Genomic DNA, 21,057 nt, shown 5'->3' on the forward strand with positions numbered 1-21,057 from the left:
AAATGCAATAATTCATACATTTACATCCAGCTATACTGAATAATTAGTAGAAGATTTGCTCTGGTTTCATAAACAATAATCAAATGGATAAAATATATGAAGTAATTGATTTGGGGCATTAAATAACAACCAGAGTGACTGGACAAGGCCCTCTGCATAAGAGAGACAGTTGCATAGCTTTATCTGCTTAAGGGCCCCCCCCGGCAGTGGAATTAGGATCCATCCCTGGTGCATGGGCTGGCTTTTTGGAGCCCATTACCTATGGTGGGACACCTTGCACAGCTTTGATGCAGGGGAGGGGCTTGGACCTGGCTCAACTGAATGTACCAGGCTCTGTTGACTCCCCATGGGAGGACTTGTTGGAGGAGGGGATGGGGGGGTGGGTTGGGGGGAAAGGTTGGGGAGAGAAGAGGGGGGATCTACGGTTGGTATGTAAAAATGAATAAAAATATTTATCACCCACAGCAGAATTATGGCACTGAGAAAAGAGAAGTGAGTTAGCTGATACCTGTAATAGTCCCACTGGCTATTCCTGACAAATTTTGGATTTTAGAAAAAGACAGAAACCCAAACAGAGCACAGTGGAGTCCTAGGCGGCAAGATATTGGCCCCCTTGTCAGAGAATCTTGGGTAACAGAAATTTTCTGGAATTGTACTAGCAGAGAGGGCTACAGACAGAAAAAAAGCTCAGAAGTCTGTCTATCAACAGCTAACTTTGTGCCAGTGATGATAGAAGATGCAGTACAGAACTGTGACCCTTGGGAGAATGGAGAGAAGGAGAGCTCCACCGTAGCAACAGTGATGCTGAGGATACTTGCCAGATGACAGCCCCAGAGGGCCAGAGACTATCTGAGTCAAGAAGATAAAGTTGGAGCACACTGTGGGCTACAGGGCTAGAATTGACAGAGTACAGAGAGGAGGGTGACAGAGACTTGCAAGGAGAGAAATGCCCTCACGTCTTGGATGAGTACTATATACACATTTATATGAAATTATCTAAAATCAGAGAAATAAGCACCAAAAATACATAAGCAGGCAATTCTTCAAGTTCAACAGGCTAGGGATAATTTGTCTTCTCACTAGCTAAGTGGAAAGACCAGAAGTGGAGCTGGGTATAACCTTCAAAAGCCCCACCCCTACCCTAGTGATTCATACCACCTGGGCCCTACCTCCTAAAAGGTTCATAGCCACCAAAAATAATGCTACCACTCAAGGAGCAATCATTTAAAATAAGATTCTGTGGGTGACATTTCATTTTTAAATCATAACAAGCATATATCAGAATGCCATTCCTCCTTTATGCTGAATATGTTTTAACTATATAATTTAATAGCCTTTAATTATAGTCTACTTAATCACATATGTTGTGGATATCGTTCTGTATAAATAAAACACTGATTGGCCAGTGACCAGGCAGGAAGTATAGGCAGGACAAGGAGAGAAGAGAATTCTGGGACGTGAAAGGCTGAGTCAGAGAGACTGCCAGCTGCCGCCATGACAAGCAGCATGTGAAGACGCCAGAAAGCCACAAGCCACGTGGCAAGGTATAGGTTTATAGAAATGGATTAATTTAAGCTATAAGAGCAGTTAGCAAGAAGCCTGCCATGGCCATACAGTTTGTAAGCAATATAAGTCTCTGTGTTTACTTGGTTGGGTCTGAGCGGCTATGAGACTGGCGGGTGACAGATTGTCCTGACTGTGGGCCAGGCAGGAAAACTCTAGCTACACACATACATATCTGTAATTTTTATAATATTTCTATTTTGTGTGTATGAGTGTTTGCTGGCATGTAAATATATGCACCTCATGTGTGCCTGGTGCCCACAAAGAACTGTATTGGTTTTCCTGGAACTGGAGTTACAGATTATTGTGAGCCATCATGTGTGTACTGGAAACTGGAGTCATCCTTGTAGATTCATGGAGTTTCCCTTGTAGTTTCATGTCAGTTTCTGACATGTTTGGCTGTGGGTCTCTGCATCTATTTCCAAGTGTTACTGAATGAAGGCTCTCTGATGACAATTGAGGCAGTCATCTATCTATGAGTATATCAGAATATCATTAGACATCACTACATTGACTTTTTTTTTCTCTGATTGTGTTTGGTTCTATCTTAGGTCCTGGGCCATCCAGTCTCTGGGTCCTGGCATTCCAGGCAGTGTCAAGGATGGGCTCACTCTTGTGGCATGGGTCTGAGGCTAGACCAGTCCTTGTTGGCCACTCCTACAATCTCTGCACCACTCTTACCCCACCGCACTCCCTATGGCACATCCCATAAGCAGGACAGACTGTAGGTCATAGGTTGTGTGCCTGGGTTAGTGTCCCAATCCATCCACGGGAAGGCTTGCTTGGTCACAGGAAATAGCTAGTTCAAGCTACATATCCACAAAATGTCTAGGAAATCTGGGACACCATGAAAAGGCCTAGTAGGGACAGAAGAAGGAGAAAAATATCAACTCAAAGGCACAGAAAATGTATTCAACAAAATCATGGAAGAAAACTTTCTCAACTTAAAGAAGGAAATACCTATGAAGATACAAGAAGCTTATAGAACACCAAATAGACTAGGACCCCCAAAAAGTCCCCTCACCATATTATAATTAAACTATTAAACATACAGAATAAAGAAAGAATATTAAGAGCAGCAAAGGAAAAGCGCCAAGTGACTTAAAAAAGCAGACCCTTCAGAATAACACCAACTTCTCAATGCAGACTCTGAAAATCAGAAGTTCCTGGACAGATGTAATAAAGACACTAAGAGACCATGGATGCCAGCCCAGACTACTATACCCAGCAAAACACTCAGTCACCATAGATGAAGTAAACAAGACATTCCAAGACAAAAGCAGATTTAAACAATACCTATCCACAAATCCAGCCCTACAGAAAGCACTAGAAGGAAAGCTCCAACCTAAGGAACTTAGATGCACCCATGAAAAAACAGGCAATAGATAACCCCACAGCAATAAATCCCAAAGAAGAAAAATATATACACACACTACCACCAAAAGATAACAGGAATTAACAATCATTGGCCATTAATATCCCTTAATATCAATGGACTCAATTCACCTATAAAAAGACACAGGCTAACAGAATGAATATGAAATTAGGATCTATTCTTCTGCTGCATACAAGAAACACACCTCAACTTCAAAGACAGACACCAACTCAGAGTAAAAGGCTGGGAAAAGACTTTCCAATAAAATGGACTTAAGAAGCAAGCTGGTGTAGCTATCTTAATATCTAGCAAAATAGACTTCAAACTAAAATCAATCAAAAGAGAAAATAAGAATTATTCAGCATCTCTTCATAAATACAGTTATAGGATTACGTATATTTCTGTCTTGTCTTTTTTTGTACATTTACACATCATTTAAAACAAAAAAACAGAATCATAAATGCTTATACCTTTTTTCCTCATTTCATAGTACAAAGTGACCATTTCCTTTTTTTCCACCCCCACCCCAAAGTGACCATTGATTGCTTTATAGCTTAATCTTAACAGAAACATGATACATCCATCTAATTTTTCGATATTCAGATTGTTTTGAATATTTTGTGATGACAGGTCACAGCCATTACATGTGATTCTTTGAATGAATTTCCCATAACTTTTTAAAGAGAAATTCCTAGTGTACCAAGTGCATTAAATATTTTTAAGCCTCGGATGCATTGTACCAAACTGCCCTTCAGAAAGATGGTGTCAATTTACAACCATACAATCCCATTTCAAGCTCATATTCAATTGTCAGCAGTGCAGGGAAATGGGTGTTCTCATCAGACTTCACTGTGGTCAGTTTAATAGAAGAAATGATTGACAAGGTTTTGGGCTTTGTTCCTTTACATTTCTGCAGGTTGTTGCTTTCCTTCTGGGTTCTGGAAGAGTGGGTATCTTGGCGGACTGCATTGTTTCTTTCTATGCTCTTCTTCCCAGACAAAAGCATGAAGGCTGCAAAACTTCCTTGTTTTTGTTTAAGCAAAATCTCTCAAAGACTAGAAGTAGTAAGTCTCCTTGTGGCAGCCATGCTGTTTTAATGTCTTGGTAGTAAAACAGAACACTGGGCCATGTTCTTCAGGTTACAGAGCATTTCTGACCATTGCATTGACTCTATTTGAGGTATGGTAGTAAGGAGTAAACTTGTGGCTTTGTTGGCATTTTCTTTCATGGTCATTAAAACTCCATCCACTGACACCACTTCTTCATGCTTCTTCCAACAATCATAATCGATTGCCATGGCAATGCTTACATAATAATTCCAGCCACCTTAGCAAGCATCACCTCTGGAACTGTAGTTGTATTGATAACATCCGCACCGCAAGTACGGAATAAAAAGCTTTCTGCTCAAGAGCTGAAACGAGGCCCCTCCATTGTGACTATTGTCTCCTTTGAAGGCATTGAAGTCCAACCTTCTTAGCTGTTTCTGTGAGGACCTCTCTTGTTTGGAGGCAAAATGGTTCAGCTATTGGGATATAGCACACTCCTCTGGAGCTGCAGTGACTTCCATCATAGAAGGTCTGAGGCCTTAGGGATGTCTTGTCAATGAACTGATTGATGATGACCATGTCACCAAGCTGAATCTCCTCTCTCAAGGACCCACAAGCTGTGGTCACTATGACATGTGTACAACCCTCTTCCTTCAAAGCCCAGATGTTCTCCTGGTAGTTGACTTTTGAAGGCATGATGGTATGTTGTCTCCCATGTCTTTCAAGAAGTATACAATCAAAGTTTTTTATCTTCCCCAAAATTAAGGCATCAGATGGCTTACTAAATGGACTATCCACATACTTCTCAGTTCTTCCTTCTAAAATTTCTGGATCATCCAAGCATGTTTCACAAATTATTCCAATCTTTACTGCCGTGCAGGTGGCTTCCGAGGCCATGTCTCCACCCAGAGAGTCCTCTGCAAACCAGAGCACTGGATTGGGAGGAGGGCAAAATGCTATTTAGCCCTATCAAATGTCATGGGAATGATCCTACATTTTAAACCATATTCAGACAGCAAGAGTAAAATGTTTTTGAAAGGGTCTGGGAATAGTTTCTGAGGCCTCATGTGATATGCCTCAGATTTTTTGGGGGGAGGGTTGGTTTGGGTTGTTTTTTTTTTTTTTTTGAGACAGGGTTTCTCAGTGTAACAGCCCTGGCTGTCCTGGAACTTGCTTTGTAGACCAGACTGGCCTCAAACTCACAGAAATCCACCTGCTTCTGCTTCCTGAGTGGTGGGATTAAAGATGTGAGCCACCACCACCTGGCAACAGGATCATTTTTAAAAAGAAATATAGGGAGGAGAAAGGGTAAGGCAAAGTCAGGAGATTCCTATGATTCATAGCAGGAAGTTGGGAGAATATATCTCTGTGGTTTCTCTATGAAGCGTAGAGGCTTGAAAGAGTAAGGAGTTAAGTATAAAATAATATCCAAGAAAACAAATTAACAGAGGCAAACAACTGTATAGTTGCTATCATGTTGAAGACCTGTTTGATATGGGTTGCCTTGAATTTACCCACAAATAGAACCCATTTTGTGACTTTCTTTCTTTTTTAATTTCCTTTTTTTTTTTGCTTTTGTTTTATTTTGTTTCATTTAATTTGGTTTAGCTTAGTAACAAGATCTTGCTATGTAGCCCAGCTCATCTGGAACTTAAGAGTCACAAGGTCCTTCTGCCCCAACTCCCTAAATCCATGAGTGCTAGAATCAAAGAATTGCCCTACCATATCACCTTTGCCATATGACTTTCAATGGTAGTGCTCCAGAACAAAGAAAGTAGAAAATACAGTTGAATCCTGATCTGAGGTTTCCAAAACACTAGTGATAAGTCAATAGAGGCAAAGGACCTTCTATTGTGGGGATGAATCTTCTTGCACTTGTGCTTTATAACTTCTAGACTGGTTGAAGAAGTTACTGAAACGTAGGAAGGTAGGTGTGAATAATGGGGAAGAGAGGGGCAGACATTCCCACACAAGTCAAATAGAAATTAAATGGTGTTACCGTTGAATGCATATGCTAGATTATGGGAGACTGTGGATAGAGCAGAACACCCCACTTAATGGTTTTAGAAGTGGTACAAAATTACACCACAGCCAGGGTTAGAGGGGCATCAAGAAAGTAGATTTCGAGTAGTGCTTTCTTGAAACCATGTGAAATCTGAACCTCCATCTTCAGAGTCAATATAATACCAATTATAATATTTAACCGTGACATTGAAGTGTACATTGCTTTTTAAATAAATGAGAAGGGATAAATTCTCATATTCAGTCTCTGAACGTATTTTCACTGATATTATTTACATGTTTTCAACTAGTAGCAATAATAAATAAAACCTTATATTTAGGATTGCATACTTCTCAATAACATTCAAATTTTATTTGACAGTTTCAGGTTTCTTAACACTATGCTTTACAACCATGATGATCACAGAATCTTCTAGAGACTTTGTATGACATCTCTGCCCACAGTTCACCTGATTCAATGACTCTCAGATACGGCATGGGAATTGGTATATTAAAATGAAAAGCATTTTCCCAAGAAAGTCTGAAAATCAGTCAATAATGGCAACTAGTGCTCCAAGAAAGAAGGAAACATTTCTCAGTTGACTTGCCTCTGTCTTCTGAATTCCTCAACACAAACTTCTATAGGATACTTCAAAGGAGCCTGCTTGAAAGCTGAAGGGAGTGACCAGACCACAAACCTAATGAACTGAAGCCTAAATTTATATTTTATGGAGCTACTTTATGAATTTTGAGAATTTTAACTATTAACCCTTTTGAAAATACATATTTTATGATTTATAAGAGTAATATAAATAATAATTTTATTAAAACACTATCATAATTGCATGCTAGACTACTGTAAAATGTATAATTACTTGTGATATTAATTTCAACATTTTCTTATTTTCTTATATTCCCTTCATGTCTGAATTTTGAAAATGAAAAGATACTTTGCCAAGAAACTGTAAAAACCTAGGTTAAACATGAAGATGGTGAAAACTATTAGTATTGCAAAAAGAATAAAGAAAATACAAATTTGAGTGATTGATGAAATTTGTATTTCTACAGGGTTTTAAATTTTTTTTACTGCAGTATCTATTTCTTGAAGTATCACAAAGTCCATGGCTGGGACAAAGCCCAGTTGTAAAGCCCTTAGCTAGGTTGCATAAAGCCCTAGGTTCGATCTGAGACAACATACAAATAGTACATCTAGTGTTATTTAAAATTATGTGATTATAATGATGTGATTAATGTAATTAATGCAATTAGTGACATTAGCTTATTTTTCAACCAAAAAAATAGAGACTTAAAACTAAATTTCAAATTTGCTGTTGTCACACTTGCTCACCTAGGAAGGCACCAGAAAGAAGAAGAATTGAAAAGCAAGTGCAACGGACCTTGTTTCCTGTTTCCTATGGGAACTCTTCTGAGAGTTTAAGGTGAAGCCCATGGGAGAAGGAAGGAAGTGAATTTAATTATGTAAGTCATGTCAACCAGAGAGTGCTTGTTTAAAATAGTACACTAAGACTAACTCCTGGTGGAGTAAAACTAACCCTTTTAAAGTTCACACATTTAGAAATATAATTTAACTAAAATTTATTTTGAAATACATGTATGATTTATGAGTTTGTGCCCAGGTTAAACTGGTTGCATTGTATTCTTTGTTGTTTAGTTGGCTTCATTTGTTTTATTTATTTGTTTGTTTGTTTTTTATTTTTTTATAATTTTGAGACAAGGTCTCACTACACTGTATAGGCTGGCATCAAACTCACAACCCTCTTGCCTCAACTTCCCTGATTTTGGGATCACAGTTGTGCACCACTATAACTGGCATCACTTTAATTCTTGCAAATAACTATTCTTAACTACTAATAGTCCAAATATAGGACCAACTTTGTCTTCTCAGAGACTTGGAAGAATTTTTGTGGCAATTATATGGAATTTGTCATGAATATTAAGTAAGGTCAAGTAGCCAAAGCAGGTAGGAAAATGACACTACAAAGTAATATTGACCTTGGAAAACTTTTAGGGCAAAACACGCTTGAATAAATATTATAAATATAATTACAAATATGGATAATTTGTTAAACTTTGACTTCCAAATGTTAAAAGGCCTGAGTTCAAAATGCCAACTTACATAGCTTAAGAGATGTATATGAAAAAAAAAAACTTTACAATGACACTATCTCTACATGTTATGTTATAATGTTATAAAATTGTCTAATTTACTCCTGTTATTCAGGACACATCTACTATAAAAGTACATTGTTCTGAAGTGATAATCACATCTTTTTCTTTGTTGAAGGCACTACACAATGTTTAGATTAGCTTTGTCTACTACATTTTAGGACCATGAACAAAGTGGTTTTATACTACAATAGTTTTATCCATAACATAATTCATTTAAGAAGTAAAACAGTTGATTTATAGAATGGGACAGTATATCTGTGTCAAATATGTGATGAAAAGCTCCACTTACTCTATAGTTCCAAATGACCGTTGTTAGTAAGGGTACTAATTGGAAAGAAAAGCTGGGTAAGCACAAGTGTTCTTAGCACACAGGAGGACCTAGATTGATCCCCAGCACCAATAAGGAAGGGAAGAAAGAGAAAAAGAAAGGGAGGGAGAAGAGGATCACTAGAGAGTGGAATAGAAGAATACAAATTGTTAGAAAGGGGAAGGTTAGGTAAAACGAGGCAGGGCTAGATAGGAGGAACAGAGAGCAATAGAGAAGGAGAGGAAGAGATTAGTGTAAAATTAACACAAAAGGGGGCAGGAAAGAAAATTAATAAGGAGAAAAGAAAAACTTAGAGCAAATTTTGCCTTTATGCCAAAATAAGTAAAGAGCAAATGACTTAAAGAATTTTAAGACCAGAGAGAACTAGTCACAAAGATGTGGATGAATGGAAAAGTAGAATGTCTTGCATAAGGTCCCTAGAAGTTTTCAGATACTAGTGCCAATCTGTCTACATAAAAATAATTATTTAGAAGATAATTAGAAACACAAATTTGCCTGGGTTATTCAGACTGAGTTCAGGTACAGGAATATGTTAGGTGCAGATTGAGAACCTCTTAGGTTTAGGCACAAAAGTCTGCTGTATGGGCACACAGGAGTTTATTGGCTACAGGCACAAGAATACGTTGGGTGCAAGCACAGGAATGTGTTTCTTTAAGATGTCCAAAGCTGATTGGGATGCCAGCCATGTTTGGAAATCATTCACATTGTTTTTAAAATTGTACTCCACATCTATAATCCCAAGCCATTAAAAATGATGCTATGGGGCTGGGAGATGGCGAAGTTGGTAGCAGTGTTATCATGGAAGCATAAGAGCCTCAGTTTGATCATAAGAACCCAAGTGAAAAAGTCAATAATTCTAGTACTGTGGAGGTGGAGAAAGGAAGATATCTAGGGTTTACGGGCCAGTCAGTTTAGCCAAAACAGTGATAGCCGGGCCAATGAGAGACCTTATCATAAAATCAAACAAAAACAAGGTGGGTAGTCCCTGAGAAACAGCTCTCAAGTTTGTTGTGTGACCTACACACATACACACACACACACACACACACACACACACACACACACGCACAGATGTGTATGTACTCACACATATGTATGATATAGACATACACATATATTTACATACACACATGCACAGATGTGTATGTACTCACACATATGCATGATATAAACATATACATATATTTACATATACATATAAAATCATGTTGTTGGACAAATGAACTAATGAAATATTCAATGAGGTTATAGTTTTAGTATATCTTAATTTTTCATTACATAATTTGTAAGATGTCCTAAAAATATAATCTGAAAAAGAAGTTGGAAGCATTAAAAAATGAAAGAAAAACTAGATAGAGTGGCACATGCTGTGGGGTGTTCTGTATGTCAAATGTGTTGCTCTGATTGGTTAATAAATAAAACACTGATTGGCCAGTAGCCAGGCAGGAAGTATAGGCAGGACAAGCAGAGAAGAGAATTCTGGGAAGTGGAAGGCTGCAGAGAGAGACACTGCCAGCCACTGCCATGATAAGCAAGATGTAAGGTACTGGTAAGCCACGAGAGCCACATGGCAAAGTATAGACTAATAGAAATGGGTTAATTTAAGATAGAAGAACTAGATAACAAGAAGCCTGCCACGGCCATATAGTTTGTGAGCAATACAAGTCTCTGTGTGTTTACTTGGTTGGGTCTGAGCAGCTGTGGGACTGGCGGGTGAGAGAGATTTGTCCTGACCCTGGGCCAGGCAGGACCAGGAAAACACTAGCTACAAGCACACACTCACAATCGTAGCACTTGGGAATCTGAGGTAAAAATATTGCAAATCTGATGCCAGCCTGAGCTACATAGAGAGTTCTAAGTCAGCCTGTAGCATATAGTGAGCCCATGTCTGGAAAAAGAAAGAAACAAATTAAAACAAATGCTATTTTGTTTATTATTTCATTACAAAATTAACTAAGCTGAAACCATAGATGTTTGCCAGTTGCTAAAGAAATCCCAGGATTGAGTATAATACTCCTTAACCATCCTGTAGAAAGCACCAATGTTTCTTGGTCTTGTATAGGGATTTTCCAAAAAGCAGAAAAGGACCCATTGTTCAATGATCCCAATGGGAATTCATTAAAAAATATTAGAAAGTTGCTGATTATTAAAAGTTTCACAAAGCACAAATGTCTTTTAGTAAACATGAACATAAGACAGGCACACTCAAGAACTGTAACTTTTCTCTGTTACCAACTTCTGGATTCTACTTCCCCTATGTACATTCTCACATGTGGCATCAGGAGGATCTTGAAGAATAATTTGTTCCTTAGAGCAATGATTACTGAGTTGACAAAGCAGGATAGATTTTTTTTGTACAGATGAAGTTGTTGGCCCACTTTCAATATATCAGTCTTGAAAGTGCTGAAGACTTAAAATTCACAAAATACAAGTCCATAAATAGTTAAAAACTGTAGACTCGGGCTGGGCGGTGGTGGCGCACGCCTTTAATCCCAGCACTCAGGAGGCAGAGCCAGGCGGATCTCTGTGAGTTCGAGGCCAGCCTGGGCTACCAAGTGAGTTCCAGGAGAGGCGCAAAACTACACAGAGAAACCCTGTCTCGAAAAACCAAAAAAAACAAAAAAAAACAAAAAAAAACAAAAAAAAACCCCTGTAGACTCAGAATCTCCTTTTACTAATGATACAATGAAATTCAGAGTGGCATGGCCTGACCAAGGCCTTTCCTTAGACACTAATAGTGTAATAGGGTTTGCACTGGAATCTGAGCCTCTATTTTCAGACACCATATTAGTACTTTTTGTCACCATGACCAAAAATACATAACAAATTATCCAAGTCAGAAGAGATCCATTTTGGTTCAAGGTTTCAGAATACTTCAACCCATCTTAGTATGGAATGCATGGTGGAGTGTCTTAGTTCATGGCAATGGACACAATACATGAAGAAGTGGAAAATAGGCCTGAACTGGAGGCCTCACAAATAGTTACTTGGCTCCATCTGAACCTCTCTTTCTAAAAATTCCATAGCTTCCCCCAGCTAGAGAACAAGATTAAACACATGAACCTGTAGGGGACATATCAGATTCAAACAATATCAGGCACAGAAGAAAATCTAAGAGCATCAGCTTTAGACACCACTCTCAGGGCGAGTAGCCTCACTTAGATGGAGGTGAGTGGTGGTAATGGAAGATGTAACTAACAGTCAATAAAGCTTATACTGACAAGTTCTAACAAGGTGTTGATATGCCCTGCATGTACATAGGATGGCACTCATGTTGATCAATGGCTGGTAATTGAAGAACTAAAGAAAAGAACTGGAGGCTAATGCCAGGTCATTAGGATGGAAATATAGAAGGTATGACTTGACTAGCATTTATTTAGTGATATTAACATTACAAGTAAACCATAAGAAGATAGAGCAAGAAACTCAGTGCACACAAATGACAATACTACAAAGAGTGAAATTTAGATGTGTAGAACTTATGTGCTGTTAAGATGAACCTGGATAGACAGCATTTCTTTCTCCTGTACTACCACAGGTAAATCCATACCACTGACATTAAGATAATTTAAAGTTAAAAATTTTGGAAAAGTCCTCAATAGACTTGCATCTAGTAAGGGATATTACAGTACACATGGAAAGAAAATTGGGATGTTGCTCCACTGATGAAATTTTTAAAAATCAAGTACAAAATAAGACTTTGTAAAAGTTCCATAAACTTAAAATTTAACAAAATGTCATTGTTTTTGTGTAGAAACTATAATTTTCATTATTCCTTAACTATAAATAATGTTTCATTATGACTTTCATACATACATATTATTGTACTTTGGTAAATATTTCCACCCTATTACCCTCCCTTGTTTACTTTCTCCCTACTTCTGATCTACTTCTCCCCTGCCATGTCATGTCCCCTCCCCTCCCCTTCTTTCATGTCATATGTATACATTTTAATCTAAATTCAGAATGTGAGATTTGCCTTCTTGAGTCTGGCTTATTTCCATTAATAAGATGATGCCCAGTTCCATCTGTCTTTCTGAAAATGAAACTATATTCCCTATGAGTGAATAAAACTCAAATGTGAATATATACCCTAAAGAAAGTGCAGAAAGCATGAAAATAGTAAGAGGACCATGGCTAGGGGGAGCACTAGAGAGAGTAATAGCAGAATATACACTATTTGAAGGGAGATGGGTAAAATGGAGGAGGCTTTAATTGGTGACAGGGACAGGAGGGCAATACAGAAAAAGAGGGAGGGTAAAATAACACTAAGAATGTCTGAAGAAGTCATAAGGAATCAACTTAACATTTATCTACCTAAAATTGCATATTATATATATAATTTTATGCATATATGTTAAACAGATACAGTTTAAATCACATGTGAACCAACAATTCTCCTCTCAAGACTATTTAATAAAATTCCCAATGCCAGACATAAAAAAAACTTTCAAATTGTAGGTCATGGGAGTCCAAGAGAGTCCCAAAACAACATAGGCTATTCCTCTTGTCCTTGGTTACCCCACAGAGCTTAAAGGCATGTTCTTAATTCTGGAGATATCATACATTTTAGACACAAGATCCAGAGGACCCAAGGTGGATTTGGCTTGAAAGCCTCATCTCTGAGGACTAGCTTTCATAGTACTGGAAGATGCTATGCAAGCTTCCAAGGGAGGGATTCAATAACACATGAACCACAATGAAAACCAACATGTCATGATATCCCTCAAGATGCAGTAGTGGCACTTACATATTGGTAATAACCAACAGTTCTCTAATTGGACTTAAGGCCCACTCAACTGAAAAGAAATTACACTTGGCACTGGAAAACCAGCCAACTATCCAGTACTAGTGAGGTGATGGATCTTAGAGGAAACTACCATCAAAATCAGAATAATTTCTAATTGCATTCTAAATACTTATCCTTATACCCACAGATAAGTGCAGCTCTTACTCCTCATCAAAGAAACTTTTCTTTGCAACAGAAGGAGACCATTACATAAAACAACTGATTAAAATACAGAGAACAAGTGATTGTGTTTGATGTAATTGATCCACCTACAATATAACTCCTGCACCTAAGTATCAAGGGGGAACATGGAAGACATGGTGGAAAGATTATAAGAGCCAGAAGACCAGGAAATCTGATGTGAGATTGTGTCTCCTTGAAAGGACAGAGATATTTCACTCATGATACCTCAACAATATGGCTGCTTAAACAAGACCTGAAGAAGTACAACACCAATAGAGGGTTAACATAGAATAAGGAAATCTCATGGGGCCCTACCCATAGAAAAAGAACCACAGGCAACTAATGAATGCTGAGAGCAGGTAAAATGATGTTCCCCAGAGATGATGCACTTAATTGGTTATCCAATACCAAGTGGTCAGCTTTGAAATTATATATATTCAAGTAACACTAAATGGACTGAGCAGGTTGTATTTATATATTGAGCTCTCTCTCTCTCTCTCTCTCTCTCTCTCTCTCTCTCTCTCTCTCTGTGTGTGTGTGTGTGTGTGTGTGTGTGTGTGTGTGTGTGTGTGTGACAACAACAAAGAAAAAGAGGCCATAATTTCAAGAGTAGGTTGGGAGTAGAGCACAGTGGAGGTACTGGGGGGGGGGGAGAAAGGGAATGGGGAAATGAAAAAACTTGACACTAACAATAAAAACTCTATTGCATGTATACCACATTTTCTTTATCTGTTTGTCAGTTGATGGGCCTTTAAGTTGGTTCTATTTCTTACCTATTGTGAATTGTGCTGCAGGATGTGCCAGTATTGTGATATGTTGATATCAGGAGTATGTGCATGAATGGTATAACTGGGTTAGATGTTAGGTCTAGTTTTAGATTTTTTTTTTTTTTGAGACAGGGTTTCTCTGTGTAGCTTTGTGCCTTTCCTGGATCTCACTCTGTAGACCAGGCTGGCCTTGAACTCACAAAGATCTGTCTGCCTCTGCCTCCTGAGTGCTGGGATTAAAAGCGTGCACCACCACCGCCCAGCCTAGTTTTAGATTTTTTTAGAAACCTCCATACCAAGTCCTATGTCTGCATCAGTTTACATTCCCATTAGCAATGTCTGAGTTCCTTCTTCTTTAGATACTTGCTGGCATTTGTTGTTGTTTATATCCTTTTTGTTTGTTTGTTTGTTTTTTGAGACAGGGTTTCTCTTTTCAGCTTTGGAGCCTGTCCTGGAATTCATTTTGTAGACCAGGCTGGCCTCGAACTCACAGAGATCCACCTGCCTCTGCCTTCTGAGTGCTGGGATTAAAGGCATGTGCACCACCACCTGGCTATGTATATATTCTTCAAAGTAGCCTTTAGCTAGAGAGTTTTTCTCTCCGGGTCCCGCCAAGCCCCGGCAGTCCAGTAGCCCATTTATAAAATAAACATACAGACGCTTATATTATTTAAACTGCTCAGCCATTAGCTCAGGCCTACCATTGTCTAGCCCTTACTCTTTTACTCAGCCCATTTCTATTAATCTATACTTTGCCATGTGGCTCGTGGCTTACCAGCACCTTACATCTTCCTTGTCCTGGCAGGGGCTCGTAGTGTTCCCTTCTGCCTTCCTGTTCTCTCAATTTTCCTCTCTGTTAGTCCTGCCTATACTTCCTGCCTGGCTCCTGGCCAATCAGTGCTTTATTTATCAATTAATCATCCACAGCACTTCCCCTTTTTCTTTTTTTTCAAAAAGGAAGGTTTTAACTTTAACATAGTAAAATTACATATAACAAAACAATTATCAAGCAAGAATTATAGTTACAATATTAAAGAAGATATCCTATCTTATATTTGTGAGTCTAAGGTTTTATATCTAATTTATCTTTTATCATAACTGAGGAAATTATAACTCTAGTCTTCAACTACATCAAAGACCCTAGAAGAATATACTATTACTTGAGAAATGGGAGAAGGATGCAAGCAACTTTTGGGAGTCTTGCAGGGTAGACAGAGACAGCTGGCAGCCTGGACAGTCACCTAATGTTCCTTTGTAAAGTTGGGGCATCTGTCTTCAGCCCACAGGTCTAGAGTTTCTCAGTTACCTCTCTCTGTGTCCTATAGAATGTCTGGCAGTTTCCTCTGCGAAGCAGGAACCTGAAGGACCATATTGCCAGGCAAAGTTCAGAAGTCACCTTCCTATGCGTGTCCAGGATGCATGTCCACCTTCCTGCATGTCCAGTTGATACATTTTTTTAAAAACAGTCCAGGCAAGAACAGTTTCTTGCCCAAATGGCTATTTTTGCCAAGGTGAAGATAAACTCCATATGGAGTGTCTTCAATGCCCATCCTCCTCTTGAAGGAAATTGGTGCTACCAGGAGCAGACATGTCTCACTGTCCAGAAAGTCTAAATTTTTAAAACATTTTGAATGCCATATTCTGTAGGTCTTTGAAGTGTTTGAAGATTACCTATCTATCTGAAATATATCTATGTATACCTAGAAAACTTAACTAACATGGCTACAAGTTTGACTATCAAAGAATACTAATTATTTATCTATTTCTTAATTATCCATTACAATTTAAATGAGTTACATAAACATAATACCTCAAACAAGAGTAGAAATATATATATATATATATATATATATATACAGTATAAAAAATTAAGTTTAAACTTGTTTCAATAAACTAAAATCCATAACAATGTAAAACATTTTTAAACAAGTTGCTCTTTAAAAGTAGGTTTAATAATCTACCCATTTATCCTATCATATCTATATCCCCTCCCATTTTTTTAGAAAGACATTATTTATAATTAGCTTGTTTTAAATAAAAATATTGGTTTTTGTTTGTCCCACACCAGAGGGCTCTTCTGATATGGAACACAAGAATCTCTTAACCTTTTTTTTTTTTTTAGTAATATACTAATATAGTTGGATTTAGAGAACAAGTGAGCCAATTCCCTCTCCAAAGCCAGCTTGGTATATTTGGGAATTTGGGCATAGATTCTCTTACTACTTCCTGCTGGAGGGGGATGCTGTATCTTATGGGGACACAAAGAAAATTTTAGGATTATGGAGTAGTCCATGAGGGTGTATCATCTGAGCCAGTTGCCTTGAAATGGTTCTGGATGTTGGATCATTTGGGCCATGGTGTCATCGGAGACCTTTCAGGGGGTCTTAGCTGGTCAAACCTGATGTATCTTAATCTGGAACAAATCCATAGCCTCTGGCTTTCTGTGGAAACAAAAGCAGAGCCTCCTTTCCAAAGCAACATATCATTAGATCCAAATTTTGAAGTCAAGGTATCTTTAAAATATACATAGTGGCTTAACTCAACAGCTTTTACTATCAAATGTTTTTCTGTAGTTAAAAATCCCAAAGACAACACAATCCAGATTCTCTGTGTAGTATCCATCTTTACGTGGCTTATTTTTTATACTACCTTTACTGTCTCTTTAAAGACTTTATTTTTAAAAACTATTTGTTTATATAACTGTATATATTCCTTTTTCAAGCCTATGTACATTTATATACACATTGTAAAGCATTTAAAGTCTTGTTCCATCTGAATCTGTCTTATTGTGAATCTATTGCTTTAAACTGTAGCATTTCTAAGACTGAAACAGGCTTTTGTGGCTGTTGGCTCTGCCCACCTCAGTTTCCCAACATGGCGGTGGTACAGTTTACCATCAGCTCTGGGTCTGGAGCCATGTGTACCATCACCTATCAGAAGCAGTTCTATCAAAGCAGCATGTAGCCCAGAAACCTCTCTTTTTTTCTTTTTTTCTTTTTTTTTATACTAGCAAAGACTAAATCTACCACACAGCATAATGTGCTGCTGGCAGATGCCTCATTCCTGCCATACTGCTGGTCAAATGCGCACACCAGGAACCCACCATCTTGAGAGAGACAACTAGGAAGCTGTTTTTAGCTCTGTTTTAGAATCTTTTTCCTCAGGTTTTAGGTGGAAACTCTTGCCCCACATTGGGCGCCATTTGTAGCTAGAGAGTTTTTCCTCTCTGAGTCCCGCCAAGCCCCAGCAGTCCAGTAGCCCATTTATAAAATAAACATACAGATGCTTATATTACTTAAACTGCTCAGCCATTAGCTCAGGCCTACCATTGTCTAGCCCTTACTCTTTTACTCAGCCCATTTCTATTAATCTATACTTTGCCACATGGCTCGTGGCTTACTGGCACCTTATATCTTCCTTGTCCTGGTGGCGGCTCACAGTGTTCCCTTCTGCCTTCCTGTTCTCTCAATTTTCCTCTCTGTTAGTCCTGCCTATACTTCCTGCCTGGCTCCTGGCCAATCAGTGTTTTATTTATCAGTTAATCATCCACAGCAGTAGCCATTCCGCCTGAGGTAAGATAGAAACTCTGTGTAGCTTTGATTTGAATTTCCTTGATGATTAAGAATGTTGAGGTTCATATCTTATGTTTATTAACCACTGTACTTGTTTTGAGAATTGTATATTCAGTTCATTTCATCCACACTTTTGGAATGAGAGTGTAGAGTCATAGTTAAGTTGGTAAATGTTTAAGCAAATTTTGGAATATGACTAGTGAGATCCTATATGAATATTGAAATAATATATATGAATATTTTAGAAAAATTAAGACAAACAGATGAAAAGGTACACATATGGTATAGAAGTAATTCCTTTTTTTTTTTTGAGACAGGGTTTCTCTGTGTATCTCTTGCTGTCCTGGAACTCACTCTGTAGATCAGGCTGGACTCGAACTCATAGAGATCCACCTGCCTCTGCCTCCAGAGTGCTGGGATTAAAGGCATACACCACCACACCTGGCTAAGAAGTAATTTCTAAACAATAAAATAATATGATGACAAATATTATTGGTATTATTATTATAACAATAAAAAATTTATTTTGTATTTGGATAATGATATATATGTATTATTTTATGTATATTGGCTTATGATATAATCTTTTTTATTGAAATAATGGACATTTTAAAAAATAGTTAAGTAGAATCTTTAGCCTAAAGTTAGAATCAATACATAATATAAAGTTTAGGGGGTTGGTAGAATGAATTTAATGAATAAAATACATCTTTATCATATCATATAACCTTAGAAAGAATTGACAATTCATGAATAGGAAACACACAAGAAAAATGTACACTAGAATTATGTAGTGGTCAAAAGTGAATGAATGAATACTTTATACTGAACCATTTTGAAGTATATAATAAAAATGCATAAAAGATCATTTGAATAGACTACCAATCTCTAAAATTCTAAATTAATATAAAAAAGCTATAAAAAACTATAAGCTCTAGAATGAGTTTTCTGTGAGGTAAATGGCAACTTCCAAAAATAGGTTGCCAGTAATCACATGGAAAGACTTTTAAGTACATTCTCTATTTTGTAAAGATAATGCTTCCCTGATCTTCAGGAGTTATTGTCTATAACAAGCACTGGGGCAGAACTTTGGGGCTGTCTTGATACACCATGAAAAACTTCCTGCAGTTTGGACATGACTGAAGACATTCTCTTTTTTTAAATGCATTTCTTAATCATAGGCGTTTGGTGTTCTAAATTTATTCATTCTTTCTACATGCTTTTTTCATTAACAAACTCTATGGTAATTTATTTTTACCCAAATGTAAGTGGAAGTCATCTCCAGGGGAGGTGATTTCAGAAAAATATTATTAGAGGAATAACGAAATGAGAGAAGGAAAGAAACCAGTTGTCTTAGTTTGGGTTTCTATTGCTGTGAAGAGACACCATGACTACAGCAACTCTTATTTTAAAAAAGCATTTAATTGGGACTGGCATAGAGTTTCAGAGGTTTAGCACATTTATCATCATGGCAGGATCTGGTGACATGCAGGCAGACATGATGTTGGAGAAGGAGCTGAGAGTTCACATCTTGATCTGTAGGCAGTAGAAGAAGAGACTGTACTGGGCATAGCTTGAGCATGTATGATGAAACCTCAAAGCCTATCCCCACAGTGACACACTTCCTACTCCAACAAGGCCACACCTCCTAATAGTGCCAGTTCCTATGGGCCAAGCATTCCAAAACATGAGTCTATGGTGGTCATACCTATTCATACTACCATACCAATAATACGTGTGTCATATTAGTAACCTAGAAATACAACTGGACCTGGGGAACTCTGAGGGATAGTGAAGAATTCACCTGTTGCTTATCACAAAAGAGGGACAGAGAAGCTAACATGTCATCCTACCTGTCACCACCTTGATACATGACTCCAGCAGTTCTAACTTACTCTTTAGGGCCCAACATTTTCCCATAGTTAGAAAAACTCTATTGACAGTGTTATATTTGTACAGATAAATACTCAGGAGAATCCATTGCTATAGCACCTTCTTCCACAGCCCCTTTCATACAGGAAAAAAGTCATGTGTAGATGTAACCAACCATCTTATTAAATAAGAAACACAGAGCCGATTCAGAGAAGAAAGCCAAGAGGTCAGAACTAAGAGCCTTACCCTTCCTGCTTCAGCCAAGAGAGCTCTCCGAAAAAAGGGGCCTACTTCCTGTGTGTATGCCTTTTTATAGTCTAGCTGTTCTGCCTTCTCATTGGTTGTAAACCTAAACACATGACTGCCTTGTCATTGCCTGTATGTACCGCCCTCCAGGTCCTTAAAGGCGTGCGCCACCACCGCCATGCACTTGCTATGGCTCTAAAACTCTGACCCCCAGGCAACTTTATTTATTAACATACAATTAAAATCACATTTCAGTACAAGTAAAATACTACCACAGTCATGCCTAAGACAGTGTGACTTTTTTTCCTCTTCTTATGTCCATTTTCCAAAAGAAGCCATCTTTTTGTTCAGTGCTTCATTTATCTTCTGGGTGCCAAACATTTTAGCCTACATTTCACATTCTAGCATCTTCTCCAAATCCTGATTCAAATTTTTCACTTTCTGTGGCATAAGTTCACTTAGATATCTCAAAAGTCAATCTTCAAAATTCTAAAACTTTCTCATTGTTACAGTAAAATTTCATTCTCTCCACGAATATTTGTTGAACCTTAACTATGGTGTTACACAGGTAATGGGGATATATCAATTAATAAACTAGATTTATCTTTAGCACAGTTTAAAATTGAAGACAGTTATTAGAATATAGATTAAAAAAACAAGTGATTCTAAGGTAAAAATCCCTAGGATGTGGACAGTCAAGAATATTATGAGAGACAACAGAGGACAGAATTTAACATGTGGCTAAGAGCAGAATAATTTCTCAATTAATGTTTTTCAAATGAATGAATGAGAAATAAATCACTTTAAAAAATATACTTTAAGAAAGGAATACCCTATTCCATGGTGAGTAGCAAAACTGTTTACTTCATTGTAGCAATGAAGCAGAAAGGAAGAAATACAAGGTAGCTGGGGGATGATATCTAGTCTCCAAAGTGCATCCCCAAAGACCTTACTTCTATCACCTTCAAAAAGCTTACTAAATTTTGAACCCATCAATAATCTATTAACTAATGCTAGAGCTCTCATGATCCAATCACTTCCTCCAAAGCCCAGCTCAAGAACACTGATGTACTAGAACAAAGTCTTCAATACATGAGATTTAGGAATAATTTCAGACTCAAGCTT

The 21,057-nt window shown here is 37.8% G+C and overlaps 1 pseudogene; it reads right to left on the reverse strand.

The window, feature by feature from the left end:
• Nucleotides 1-3,833: 3,833 nt before the first annotated feature.
• Nucleotides 3,834-4,881, reverse strand: LOC131925615 (S-methyl-5'-thioadenosine phosphorylase-like; annotated as a pseudogene).
• Nucleotides 4,882-21,057: the final 16,176 nt, after the last annotated feature.

The sequence above is a fragment of the Peromyscus eremicus genome, chromosome 15, assembly GCF_949786415.1.
Source record: "Peromyscus eremicus chromosome 15, PerEre_H2_v1, whole genome shotgun sequence".
Taxonomy (NCBI): Eukaryota; Metazoa; Chordata; class Mammalia; order Rodentia; family Cricetidae; genus Peromyscus; species Peromyscus eremicus.